Source organism: Oryctolagus cuniculus, chromosome 13, assembly GCF_051225735.1.
Source record: "Oryctolagus cuniculus isolate XC-2025 breed Fujian yellow rabbit chromosome 13, ASM5122573v1, whole genome shotgun sequence".
In the NCBI taxonomy this organism is placed as follows: Eukaryota; Metazoa; Chordata; class Mammalia; order Lagomorpha; family Leporidae; genus Oryctolagus; species Oryctolagus cuniculus.
In genome coordinates, this window is record NC_142879.1 from 3942412 (window position 1) to 3957149 (window position 14738).

Genomic DNA, 14738 nt, shown 5'->3' on the forward strand with positions numbered 1-14738 from the left:
TACTTTTTGTTGAATTCTTAGTGTAGGGTTAATCTTAAGAGTATAAAGTTAACTGGGGCCAGTGCTGTGGCTCACTTGATTAATCCTCCACCTGCGGCACCGGCATCCCATATGGGCACCGGGTTCTAGTCCCAGTTGCTCTTCTTCAAGTCCGGCTTTCTGCTGTGGCCCAGGAAAGCAGTGGAGGATGGCCCAAGTGCCTGGGCCCCTGCACCCGCATGGGAGACCAGGAGGAGGCACCTGGCTCCTGGCTTCAGATCAGCATAGCTCCGGCCGTAGCAGCCATTTAGGGGGTGAACCAACAGAAGGAAGACCTTTCTGTCTCTCTCTCTCTCACTGTCTAACTCTGTCAAATAAATAAAATTTTTTTTAAAAAAGGAGTATAAAGTTAACTGATAATAGATCTTTGCAAAAAATAAGAATGAGACTAGGAGAGGGAGGAGGAATAAAGGTGGGAGTATGGGTGCGAGGGGGGGTAGGGTAGGAAGTATCGCTGTGTTCCTAAATTCATACATACAAAATGCATGAAAATTGTATACTTTAAATAAAAGTTTTCTAGGTTAAAAAAATTAGGAGGTTCCTGTAAAGACCTTGTTAATAGAATTAGTGTAGAGACAATGAACAGAAAGACAGAGGGACAGATTTAAACGGTAGTTAAGAGATGATGTCAAGCCCCAGGTGAGGGATAAAATGCTGAGGACAGCAGTCAACTACACGAGGGCCTTGCAAAAACAGTCTGTGGAAAAGTGGGGTTGAGAGATAAGTTTTTTCTGATACAAAAAGTTTTGAAATCCATGCATATGAGGGACCTCCAAAAATTTGTGGAACATGCATATTGTGAAACACTATGAATGCATTTCAAAACATTTTTGTTTCAAAATTCAGCTTTTAATTCCTTTTCTCCATGAACTTTTTGAAGTCCCTGCACATATGACATTCACTGAAAGAGGTGACACCTCTCTAAGTCTAAGGTCAGGAATTACTGTTGGTCACATTGAACCCGGGGTACCTTTAAGACGGAAGTGCAGATGTCAGGTAGGGAGGAGGGTGCCTGGATCTCAAATCTGGAGTTTTTAACAACTTGAAAGGTCAGTGGGAAGGAAAGGTTTTTAGCCTACTTGCTTCCATAAGGGGGGGGCAGCCCTGCTCTTATTTCAGATTTCCCTATCAAACCTAAACACGAGAATACCTATAATCATTTACAAAACAAATACATTTCCTGGAATTTTCCCTGAGGGTATAAGAATAAAATAAGGGCCTGGCCGGTGCCGTGGTTCACTAGCCTAATCCTCTGCCTGCGGCGCCGGCACGCCAGGTTCTAGTCCCAGTCGGGGCGCCGGATTCTGTCTCGGTTGCCCCTCTTCCAGGCCAGCTCTCTGCTGTGGCCCGGGAGTGCAGTGGAGGATGGCCCAAGTGCTTGAGCCCCTGCACCCCATGGGAGACCAGGAGGAGGCACCTGGCTCCTGGCTTCAGATCCGCACAGCACGCCGGCCGTAGTGGCCACTTGAGGGGTGAACCAACGGAAGGAAGACCTTTCTCTCTGTCTCTCTCTCATTGTCTAACTCTGCCTGTCAAAAAAAAAAAAAAAAAAAAAGAATAAAATAAGAGCACCCCAAACTGATATCCAATCCCTTCATAAAGTCGCACCAAACATGCCTGTCTTTTGTCAGTCAGTCGCTGTGTTAAATGATTCCTTTGACTTCTGTTCTCCACCTGCCAGTTCCCTCTCTCTCTGCTCATGGAGCGTTTTTATGCATAGTCAGAGCTTTAGTTATGGAAGAGTTTGTGCTTGAGTGACTTGTATTTCTATGGATTTGTGTTTTACAAGACTTTTCAGAATTCTATAAACTTCATAAAGTAGCAAATGTTGTTATTTACTATGAGGACTATATACTCCTAGGTAGGAAACGTCCTTGAGCAAAAAAGTTGAAATGCCTCAAATAAAGTAAAACAAACAAACAAACAGAAAATCCAGTAGCTCATGGAAGTCAGAAACTGTAATAGTCTTATTAGCGTCAGGCTGAGGCTGCCCACTCCATGGTCTCATCTTGCTTCCTGGTTTCCAAAACATCGGTAAATATTTACTTACCTTGTTCATATTTGTTAGCTTCTAAGTCTCTTGAGACAAGAAGTAATCCCTTTCCAATGATTCTTTATCAGCCGAAAGCCCCCGTGGGAGTTTGGGTAGGAAATCGTACCTCATTTTAAATGGTAACATTTGGATTTACAAATGGAATTCCTGACAGTGCCTGGCAGCTGGACGCAGCCCAGAGCCAGTCTCAGGAGCCAAAGCTTTGATTCAGGCCACCGTACTAGCACAGCGCTCTGCTGAACTTCGGTATCGCTGTTTGGGAAGGCTTCTTTTATCGTATACTGCCCACACTCCCTCCACTGCCAGAACTTTATTTTGAAGCAGCTAAGAGACTGCTGGAAGCTATGTCCATACAGAGTAATCATCTCTGCGCCACGGTCCACACGAGCCATCACTTCCACTCTGCCCAGGGCTCTGTATGGTCCCCAAACCCTTTTACCTAAACTTTACCGAAATTTTCACCATTATTATTTCATTTCTTTACACCAGCATTTATATTTTTGTTGCAAATACTTCTATGCACGTTAATTGATAAAAGCCCAGTCCCACATACACAGTATGACTACAAGGATTAGATAACTGCCCAACAGGGGAATTTGACCACAAGATGGTGAAAAGAGTTATCTTGAAATGAAGAGGAAAGTGGGCTGAAAAACAGAGCCCCAGGGTTGAGGAGCAGGAGGGAGAGGCCCAGGGCACTCAGACACACTTGGCAGGCCCTCACGCTCCGGACCAGGCTGGGATGTTTTCATCTAGAAACACTTCCCATGGATTTTGTCATTGACAGACTTCAACTTAAGGTGGGTCTCACTGTGAACTAGGTTGACAAAACAAAGTGATACATTCTGCACAAATATTTCTCACACATGACCTTTGTAGACAATGTGGGGCAACATATATTTTCCATTTTAAAAAACGTGGGGCATTTTTTGCATAGATTGTTTATTATGAGGGGAAGTCACAGTTGGAGAACTTGAGATCCAACCCATTGTTTCTTCTTCCGCACCTGACTGGATAATGATGAAAATCTCATGTAAGCTAATGAGATACTGTACAGTTTGGCTGTTGATTCAGCTCTGCCATCATGACATGAGAAACCTGTTCAACTGTTAGAACAAAGATGAAATAGGAGTGAAGTAAATAAGAGATACTAAACTGAGGTTGTGGATTATAATACTGTTAAATAATTAAACTGATGGGAAATACTGCCAGTGATTACTGAGCTGGATGGTTCAGGGACACCTCATCCCTTTTGACTCTCTAAGTCTACCCTTAACCACCAAGGAAGTAACACATGTTTGTGTATTCATAGTATCCTAAACTTGGTAAACGATGGCCCTGTTTTTCGTTTGATTTCCTCAGTTTTTTCCTGGGTTGTTCTACTTCCCTTCTTTCCTTTCTTCTTTCCTTTCTTCTTTCCTCTTCTTTTCTCGTTTCTCATCCAATTCTGCTCTTAAAATCATGACGGCCAAATTATTTGTCCAGTCAGATACTCTTGCTAATTTTTCTTCCTAGATTCCCCCCCTGCTTAGAAAAAGTCCTGTGTGAAATACGTTTTATCCATAGCCTAGGTTCCCCTTTGTAAGACATAATGAACTATCTTTCTTGATGTGTCTTCATGTTACAATGTGGCAAGGGTGTTATCTAATTAGTTTCTAATACTTGGGGACATTCCATATGTATATTATATAAAATGGGGTTAATAAGGAATGTTCTTTTAATTGCAAGGAATTTGTGATTGCCAATATTATGAAATGATACATATTGTTTATAATGTGTATCGCCGTGTCATACGTTACTCAACGTATCTTCAAATCTGTCAGCTGTCAAAGCATGTTCTCTGCAGGTACAGCCCCCACGACAAAGGCATTGCTCTGAGGCCTCTGCACCGCCCTCCCTCCCACGCACAAAAGATGCTGTTGCTGAGTACCCGGCCCCATCTGGACACTGTGCTTCTGCTCCGTGGTGGCTTTAGAATTTATGACGTCCGCATTCCTGGGTTTCTATCACTCACTCCAACCTGACTCAGTTTGAAAATGTTGTATCACACTTAATGAATTCAATTTAAAAATTATCTTTCTTGCTTTTCTTGGTGATGCCACATCAGATTTTATCCACTTGGAGTTTTTTTCTGGTAGTATTTTACCTGACGTTATCTTGATGGGAGATAAATAGACGTACAGATTTATTGCAGTGGAATTTCGACAAGATACTTACTGTATCTTACTTTTCCTTCTTAGGACTGCTTTCCTGGTAGCTCTGGTTTAAAGCAGATGTTATCTCTGTCCAGGTCAGTTTAGAAACAGCAGAGAATGGACTCTTCTTAGAGTCCTGTTGGACTGATTTTGGTGTTTTAGAAATTTGCAAAGATATTTTATGCTTAAGTTGTGGCTGGAGTACTTCAGGCCTTGAAAACAATCAAGTTACTTTATTTAAGCAGTGTTTGTTAAACATATTGTTTTTACAAGTTGTAAGGTGATTAATTAAACTTTACAAAAGTAAAGCGTATTGAACCCTACAAAATATTTATGTGAGAGCACTTTAAAAAGTTCGTGGAAAGTGGAATTAAAAGGTAACATATGGGGTTGGCACTGTGGCATAGCGGGTGAAGCCACCGCCTGCAACGCGGATCCCATACGGGCACCAGTTCTCGTTCCAGCGGCTCCACTTCTGATCTAACTCTCTGCTGTGTCCTGTGTAGAAGATGGACTAGATCCCTGGGCCCCTGCACCTGTATGGGAAACCCGGAAGAAGCTCCTGGCTCCTGGCTTCAGATCGGCAGAGCTCTGGCCATTGTGGCCAATTGGAGAGTGAACCAGCGGATGAAAGACCTCTCTCTCACTCACTCTCTCTCTCTCTCTCTACCTCTCCTTTCTCTGTGTAACTCTTTCAAATAAATAAATAAATCTTTTTTTAAAAAGATAACATATTTTTCCATAAATTTTTGAAGACCCTGCACATATATTTCCATCTTTCAACTGAGATAACCGTGAACATTTGTTTTGAGTAATAACTGCCAAATGGTTATATCTTAATAGAAAAGTTGACATGGCATAAAGCATTAAAATTGTTGCTTATCGCAACTGACTTCTTGGATGCCCTTCTTGAGTATGAATAAGCTTAATGTTGAACAAGCAATAAAATAAAAAGGAATATAAATAAATGAGAAAGTTATGTAACATGGCTTGTGCAACAAAAGAAACACTTTAGATGTCCAAGTTTAAAATTAAATACAAACACATCAGGGATCAGTAACCAATAAATTGAATCCAGTTGATCTTTTTTTTTTTTTCTTTTACTGTTCTGATATAATAACATCCTGGATAGAGAGGAAGTCATTGCCATCAAAACATGGGCAAGAAGTGCATCAAATAAAATTACCTCAGGCCAGTGCCCTGGCTCACTAGGCTAATCCTCTGCCTGCGGCACCAGCACACCGGGTTCTAGTCCCGGTCGGGGTGCCGGATTCTGTCCTGGTTGCCCCTCTTCCAGGCCAGCTCTCTGCTGTGGCCAGGGAAGGCAGTAGAGGATAGCCCAAGTGCTTGGGCCCTGCACCCCATGGGAGACCAGGAGAAGTACCTGGCTCTTGGCTTCGGATCAGCACGGTGCGCCAGCCACAGCGCGCTGGCCACGGCGGCCATTGGAGGGTGAACCAATGGAAAAGGAAGACCTTTCTCTCTGTCCCTCTCTCTCACTGTCCACTCTGCCTGTCAAAAAAAATAAAATAAAATAAATAAAAATAAAAAAATAAAATTACCTGCGCCGGTGCCACAGCTTACTAGGCTAATCCTCCCTCCACCTGCGGCGCCGGCACCCCAGGTTCTAGTCCCGGTCAGGGCGCCGGGTTCTGTCCCGGTTGCTCCTCTTCCAGTCGAGCTCTCTGCTGTGGCCCGGGAGTGCAGTGGAGGATGGCCCAAATGCTTGGGCCTTACACCCGCATGGGAGACCAGGAGGAAGCACCTGGCTCCTGGCTTCAGATTGGTGCAGCATGCCGGCAGTGGCGGCCATTTGGGGGGGTGAACCAATGGAAAAGGAAGACCTTTCTCTCTGTCTCTCACTGTACAAAAAAAAAAAAAAAAAAAAAAAAAAAAAAAAAAAAAAAAATCACCTATATGAACTTAGTTGCAAAACTCCGAGGATACTGATGATATATTCTTTTCTGATTCTTTCCTTGGCCCAGGAGAGCAAAAGAACACTTAAACTTGTGATGAATTCCAAATCTGCTTTTTAGACGAATATTGGCCAAAGATTATGAAAGACTCCCTTCTTACTAAACCCAAGAGGAGTTTATTTTTTTAGATAGCAAAATGTTAAGTACTCCAAGAAAAGGATATCAGACAGAAGCATTTTTCACTTTGTCTTTTTTATGTTTTAGTCAAGAAAAATTAAGCAAATGTCTGGGTGTCCCCCTGCTGATACCCAGGGCCCTCCCTGTGCTGAGGCCCTGTTCTCACCCTCACAACCTGCCGGATCCTGAAAAGCAGGCTTCTCTTGTCTCTGATAGCAGCTAATGGTGATTTTTTATGCTCCTCTTTAGGAGAAGAATTTTCCATACAGCAAATGGCCAAGAGGCTTGACCTGGGAGACAGGATTCCCTACGTACCCTCAGGGGTATCTCCCAGCCCTGTGGACTGATCCTCCTGGCAGAGCTGGGGGGTGTGAGGCCTGTGCCCCTGGCCACATTAGGCTGAGCTGTCCTCACCGAGGGACGTTTCCAAGGCAGCCCATGCACCCCACAGGAAGATGCGGCTGCTGTGGGGGTCCCGCATGGCAAGGGGGAGAGAGGCAGTGCTGTCCAGGCGCCGGCCCGGTGCTAAAGGCTGCTGCTCTGTGCTGGCTGCTTCTTGTCTGTTGCTGGAGGCGCTTGACAAATCCCTCTGCACCTGCACTCCTGACCCCAGCACCCCAGGAGGCAGCCATGCCCACCCTGTGCTTCACCCACCGGTGGTAACCAAGTGCCTTCAGGCATGGCGACTGTGGCTTAGTGGGGAGAGTGAGAGCTCAGGCCTCGGGGTCGTGCAGATTTTTCTTGCTGAGTAATGATGTGAATGTGTATCATCTCGTAGTGTGAGTCACAAAAGGAGGCAGAGCAAATGACGGTGTATATTTTTAAAAGATGAACAATTCCTGGTACCGTGGTATTCTGCATGCCACAACGGAGTTTTCCAAGCAGTGGGAATGCTGACTGAACACCACACTTTTATTTTTCCATCCCTGAACTCAGTGATTTCAAGAAGTCATAAGAGTTTGACCTGACGAGTTCATTGTCAATGTTGTATTTTTTTTATAGGTCAGTAATGACTTTTATAAGGTAATGGAGGCTTAGTGTAAATTAGAAATTTCCGTTGCTGTACTTCCCACCAGAACGGGTCCTTTTTCCTTTTCTCATTATGTCTGGGAAGGCACCATAACTGATCCTTATCCACTATCCATCTGCTCATCCATCTATTTAATCAAAACATGTACTTAATACTCACTATAACTCAGGTACTGAGGTATGTAGAAACCAAATGCAGCTGGAAACTCAGGCATTATTCCAGAGTTCTCTCTCCTGCCCATTGATCATAGTCAGTGGCCAAGCCCTATAGATTCTACTTCTTTAATGTTATTGGATAAGATTCATTTTCTTTTATTCCTTGTACCACCAGCTGGTCTAGCTCCTAACCGCTCTCTACTCTGTGCTGCAGCGCAGACAGCATGATGATTCAAAGAGGCACAGATGAAGGGGTGTTGTGTGTTTTTACTGAGGGCAGATTTGAATCCCTGCTCTCTGAACTCTGTGGAGGCAGGGGGATTGCAGGGCAGGTGGAGGAGACGAAAGCATTGCCCACACGTCCTTCTCTGCAGTCCGATGCCTTGTGTCCTGCCTCCTTTCCATTCTGCTTTCCATTGCCCACTCTTGCTTTCAGAGAAGGAGCCACCTGTGTTCTAAACTGCTTGTTCGTAGGAGCTAAGGGTTGTTGTGAAGAGTGCCTGCCTATACTTCCTTCCAGGCCTATTGTTTCTTTTTCAGTCATGGTATTAGGCAGTGTGATCCAGTGGGCACCAGAGGAGGAGTGCTTGCTGCTGGAGAAGAGGGGATCTTAATGCAGGAGAGGCTGCGATCCTGAAAACGAGCGTCTGAGCTCCTGTGGCTGGTTGTCATAATTTTCTAGAAGAAAAATGTGAGTTTGGATCTGATCCCTCGAAGACAATATTAAACTGAAAGTATCAGAATGCACTGATATCCAGGTGCATTAGGGGTACTGGAAACTAATAAGGCAGATGTTTTTCAAAATCATCTATAAACCTGAGCATTTTGGAAAACATATTGGAGACCCCCTTCGGAGCAATGGAGCTGCTACATAGCAGTGCCTGTGAGCGAGGCTTTCCTATTCAGCCAGTGTCAAAGTCTTCCATCCCCGTAACAGGATGTTGCCATTCAAACAACTCCCTTGGGGAAAAGGGAAATGGTCCTGTCGTTACTCTTTAACCACCAACAAGCTTTGAAATAGCTGAACAGGGTATTCAGAAACCTAATGAACTATGCTGTAAATACTATTGAAACTGCAGTTTCAAGGCAGACACGGTTATTACGTAGTTATTTTCTCAAGGGCACCCAAGGTCATCCATCCCACTGTCTCTTTGAATATTTACATGCCTCAACACCCTGCAGTTTAAAGAAAACATATTCATATTGAATCCACGTAACAGTGGAGAATTTTAGTGTAATGGAAGTGCTTTGAAATTGCCCTGTGCCTAGGCTCACTGTGTAAGCTGTCTTAGAGGGTATTTAATGAATCCACTTGTCATTGAAACACCATCAAGCACTGTTGTCTTTCAGGGCTTTTCCATGTTGGCTGGATCAAAGGCATCAATTTAGACTGTGTGTGCCTAGGTGAATCATTGGATACGAAGTTAGTTTAGAAACAAAGGAAAGTTCAATAGTTATGGTTTCCTTTCCGCTGGAAATGTTAATGTTTACTCAAAAGTTGATGAACTGCCTTGCTCTCCCCTGAGCCCACTTGAGAACCACTGGTAACCGGCCCGATGAGAACTGCTCCGCGGCAGGCAGGCCTCCGTCCACCTAGGTTGTCCCTGGGTCAGAGCCATGTTTACTTGGTAATGCAGAAGATGTTATGTAACTTCACTTACCTTCTATCTCCTCTTCAACACACGCGTTGCTAAAATCCACTGAGTTGCGCTCCCGAGGGAGACGCTAGCGGTAGGTAAGCACAAGTGTGCAGTTCCCAGGCTCCACGACAGACACAGAATGTGTGAGCCCAGTCCTTACTTTTCACTGGTGTGCAAGATCTGCAGAGAACGCAGGCTTGCTCCCCATTGTTCTCCCTTTTTTTAAGCTTAAAAAACAAACAAACAAACTTCAGGGTGTTCTCTTGTATGTCAACACTCCAGCCAATCATTTTAAATTCTTTCTGAATTTTCTTTCTTCTTTTTAAAAGTTAAAAGAGAAAATTCTTCCATAGGCTACTGTTTCCTGCTCCTTGTCTCAGCACCAGACAGTCTTGGTGTGATGTGCTGTGATCATGTGCACATTTAACTGCTCTCAACATGTCAGGCCAGGGTGCAACTGCACACAGGGTGTAAACCGTATCTCCTAACGCAGGATTTGAACCTCATAGAGAAAACTCTTGCCTAATTGTTCATAACAGAGTCATTTTTTCTTTGTTTCCTATGTAATTACACTCTGTAATGCTCCTTGTTACGTGAGAAATTCCATTTTTCCTGAGCTGATTCTTCTTTTTTTGTTCTTTTTGAGAAACATGATTCAATCACACATAAAAGTAGGCTGATTTTTTTTTTTTAAAAGTGATAATAGATAAGCACCTGTTTGTAAAATACAAGCTATGGATTTTAAATGCATCTATATGGCAATAGATTAATTTTCTACAGACTTGTGAGAATATAGTCCTGAAAATCTAAACAAAGCCTTAATGAAATTTCAGGGAGAAGAGTCACTACATGGGTGAGTTTTATGTGAATGCTCTCCGGCAACTATAGGAGCTTGTAGGGTGATGGGAAGAAGGCTGGTGATGTGACACCCCCTGCTGACCTGCAAGAGAATACCATATGCTTATCCTTCAACACTGACTGGCAGGTGGAATCTCAGGGCTGAGTTTCAGGACCTCTGAGACTTGCTATGCTCCCTTGCCCTGGACTACAGTCAAACTTGAAAACTGCAAGAAACCTTTGGTTCAAGAACATGGCTCATGGAGTTCTTTACTGTTAGCTTCTGTAGCACCCAAACTGTCTGGTAGTTTTACCAGTTCTAGCCAGGAATTTGCTATTATGGAATACCCTAAATTATTTGGGTCCATTGTATTAGGCTAATTTTTACAGACACAGAAACAAAGTTTAATAAATAAGAGGGTCCAGATGATACATGCTAAATTTAGGGATGCTATTTTTTAGTGTTGGCTCTTTGTTCATTGGTTTGTTGGTTGTTTATTGTTTATCCAGGTTTGTGATGGTTGGCACATACTGACATCTCTATAGGATGCAAGAGTCTTTCCTGTTGTCTAGCGCCTTAAGGTGGACTCCAAAGCACCACTCGCCATTTCCACAGGGGAACCTAATTTCACTTCTGAATGACTCTTAGTTTAGAATTTGAGCCAACTCTGGGTTTTTCTAAAGGGCACAGACATGAGATCATTTTCTGTCCTTTTAGATTCTTCCATTAGTTCTTTTATTCTTTTCATTTACTGTTTCCATTATTCAGGAGATATTATCAACTGCCCACTATGTGTTAAGAATTCTCCCAGAACCAGGAGGTAATGATAGATAAGGATGAATCACATGAACTTTGGAAAAACTTCTAATATTGACTATTCAGTGATTGTGAGGTTGGGGTCACAGGAAGGTGGGGTTTTTCCCCCGAAGGGAATTAATAATCACACAGGCGCTCATTTTGGGTTTGGACAGGAAATGAGTTGGCACTTTTGGGGGGGTTGGGATTATCAAACTTCTTTCTCTCTGAGTCCAGGAAGAGTTGGTCCAGATTCCAAGTCACAGACAGGCCCAGATGATTCTATTTGTGGGAACCATTAGTTCTTTAAAGTCCCCAAAAGTTAGTGATTTGCCTTAGGCAACATTTAAAGAAAATGATGAAGTTGGAGCTAAACGTGATTGTAAGCACATACAATCCTCTTGAAATAGGAACTTCATCTTCCTAAAATTTCCATAATACCAAGTAGGCATAATGTTTGCTAAAAATATTGGCTAATTCCTTGGCCAATTAAAGAAATTTGTGTTAGGAGCTAGCATTGTGGCATAGCAGGTAAAGCCACCTACTGAAATGCCAGCATGCCATACGTGTGCCTGTTCCAGTCCTGGCTGCTCCACTTCTGATCCAGCTCCCTGCTAATGTGCCTGGGAAAGCAGCAGAAGATGGCCCAAGTGCTTGGTCCCTGCACCCACGTGGGAGACCTGGGTGAAGCTCCTGGCTCCTGGCTTCAGTTTGGCCTAGCCCTAGCTGTTGTGGTTACTTGGGGAGTGAACCACTGGATGGAAGCTCTCTCTCTCTCCTCTCTAAAATAAATCTTAAAAAAAAAAACAACAAATTTGTGCTAAGAACTGAGGAAACTTAACTCTGTTTTTTTTGAAAAGTATGTTTCAGACCGCGAGTGACTGAGAGCATTCATCCCGCATGGCACGTTGACAAGAGCTCTCCCATTGCAGTCTGTCCTCCAGCTTCTCTGCCCCCACTCAGCGCATGCACACGTCTCAGATCTAAAGCAGCAGAGTGCTCGGCACAGTAGCTGGTGCATAGCAAAGACCCATGAACGGCTGTCGTTGTCAGAATGTCCCAGAACAACAGCTCCTGGAACGTGATCCAGGGACCCCAGAATCCTAGTAGGAGGCCCACAAAACAGACTTTTTTCCTCATAACACTGAAGTGCTGTTTACTTAGTGTTGAGTATGGAACCCTTGCTAGTCACAGTACACATAGAAAACGCATGTATGAAATGCAGGTATTTTGAATTTTTTGCATCAAAATAAGCTTAGCTTTAAATTCTGTTTTCCCACAACTTTGTGAAACACCCTTGTGAGCACTGGCACTCAAATTAATAGTCTTAGTATTCTCTACCACCATGCCATCTTTTTTCTTTTTTAAAGATCGTATTTATTTATTTGAGAGGTAGAGCTAACAGAGAGAGGGAGAGACAGAGAGAAAGGTCTTCCATCTGCTGGTTTACTCCCCAAATGGTCACAACAGCTTGAGCTGAGCCAATCTGGAGCCAGGAGCTTCCCTCAGGTCTCCCACTGAGGTGCAAGGACCCAAACACTTGAACCATCTTCCTCTGCCTTCCCAGGCCATAGCAGAGAGCTGGATCAGAAGAGGAGCAGCCAGGACACGAACCAGTGCCCATGTGGGTGCCAGCACCGCAGGCAGAAGCTTAGCCTACTATGTCACAATGCCAGCCCCCATGCCATCTTACTTTAAAGAAATCAAAACAATTTTCACCTAAGATTGCCATTGAAAAGTGGTAAAAAATAAAAACACCAGTAATTTATATTAAATCTCAGCTCCTGCACACACGTAATTTTACTATTCTATATAAAATAAGAAAAGAGGGGGCTGGCACTGTGGCTCACTTGGTTAATCCTCCGCTTGCGGTGCCGGCATCCCCATATGGGTGCCAGGTTCTAGTCCCGGTTGCTCCTCTTCCAGTCCAGCTCTCTGATGTGGCCAGGGAAGGCAGTGGCAGATGGCCCAGGTGCTTGGGCCCCTGCACCCACATGGGAGACAGGGAGGAAGCACCTGGCTCCTGGCTTTGGATTGGCGCAGCCCCGGCCATAGCGGCCATTTGGGGAGTGAACCAACGGAAGGAAGACCTTTCTCTCTGTCTCTCTCTCTCTCTCTCTCACTGTCTAACTCTATCTGTCAAATAAAAAAAAAAAAATAAGAAAAGAAAAAAGAGGGGAGAAAAATGTCAGAAAACACCCCTGCTGCCCACTGGAGGCCAGCAGTGTCCTGCGTGAACTTGAACCAAACCACTTCATTTCTCGTGAAATACCATTTTTAATGGAAAGTCCAACTGCCTGACAAACCACGGTGACATTAGTCTGGCAGACCTTGTCTCAGAAATGGTTGCTGCAAGCCTGTCTCCCCAAGGACAACAGAAGCAATATCGGTTACCAGCAACATTTGATATTTCACTTGAAAAGTTGAATTTTTAAAGTTTATCATCTTAATCTTATTTACTTGAGAGGCAGAGAGAGCTCTACTCACTGGTTCACATCCTGCCCCCGACCCCAGCACCACCCATGCCCACAATGGCTGGTTGATGAAGCTCAGAGTTGGGAATTCAGTCTGAGTATTCCGCGTGGATGGCAGGAACCCAAGCACCGGAACCGTCACTGACTGCTGCCTCCAGCTGGAATCAGGAGCTGGAGCCAGGGATCAAACCCAGCAACTCTGGTGTGGGTCATGGAGGCCAAACGCTTGCCTGAGAAGTAGAATTTAGGGAGACTCGCATCTACCACTGTGATCTTGACAGCTTCCCAACACTTAAAGGCTGCTCTGATGACACTGGTGTGATCTTAACACATGTGATGTTTCATTTTCTGTAACAAGACATTTCAGTGTGGAGAGGAACTGCACAACTCAATGAGGCAACTTTTTTCCAGGGGCTGGCATGGTGGTGCAGTGGGTTAAGTGGTAGCCTCCTATGCCAGCATCCTCTATGGGCACTATTTCAAATCCCAGCTGTTCTTCTTCTGATCCAGCTCCCTAATAATGCACCTGAGAAATCAGAAGATGGCCCAAGTGCTTGGACCTTTGCTACCCATATGGGAGACCCAGATGAAGTTCCAGCCTCCTAGTTTTGGCCTGACGCAGAACTGGCCATTGTGGCCATTTGGGGAGGGAACCAGTGGATGGAAAACCTCTCTCTCTCTTTATCTCCCTCTTCCCCTCTGACTCTTTAACTCTGCCTTTCAAATAAATAAAACAAATCTTAAAAGAATTTTTTCCCTAAGTGATGGACTTGTTATGCTACAAAATTGAGGATGGATAAAGGATTTTTTCACAAGATAGGCCAATTGATCCTAACATTAAAAAATACAAAATATTTATTGATATTTGATATTAGATTCCACATTTCAAATCACACTCTTGATTTTTGGTGTGGTATGAAAGAATTCCAGTACTTTTCTTAAAAAGAGTATTAAAAGACTCCTCTCTTTCCAGTGACGAATCTGTGTGAGGTTGGATTTGTGAATCACATATAAAAACAGACTTTAACCAAAAGAATATATTGCAGTAGACAGAATACAGAAACAATATGAAAATCCAGTCATCTTCTATTCAGCTAGACAGAAAGTGGTTTGCAAAGTCATCCAATAAAGCCACTCCAGTCAGGTTTGAAAAATCAAATAAAATGTGCCTACGACCATGTCCACAACTGCTAGCCTTCTTAGGAACCCAGTAGTGGGCTCCTTCTCTGCTCTCCAACCCAGAGTAACTCCACTACTGTCTCTCTCTCTATGCGTAAGTGTCTTGTCCAGAGCTAGAGAGCTCCATTTTTTTTTTTTTTTTTTTTGGTCTATCGCCAAACTGTGCTGCTTGCTCCTTTGACAGTTCTTATTTGTTCTTTTCCTCTGTCCCCACCACCCTCCTGTCATCCAGAGAAGATCTCTGTAA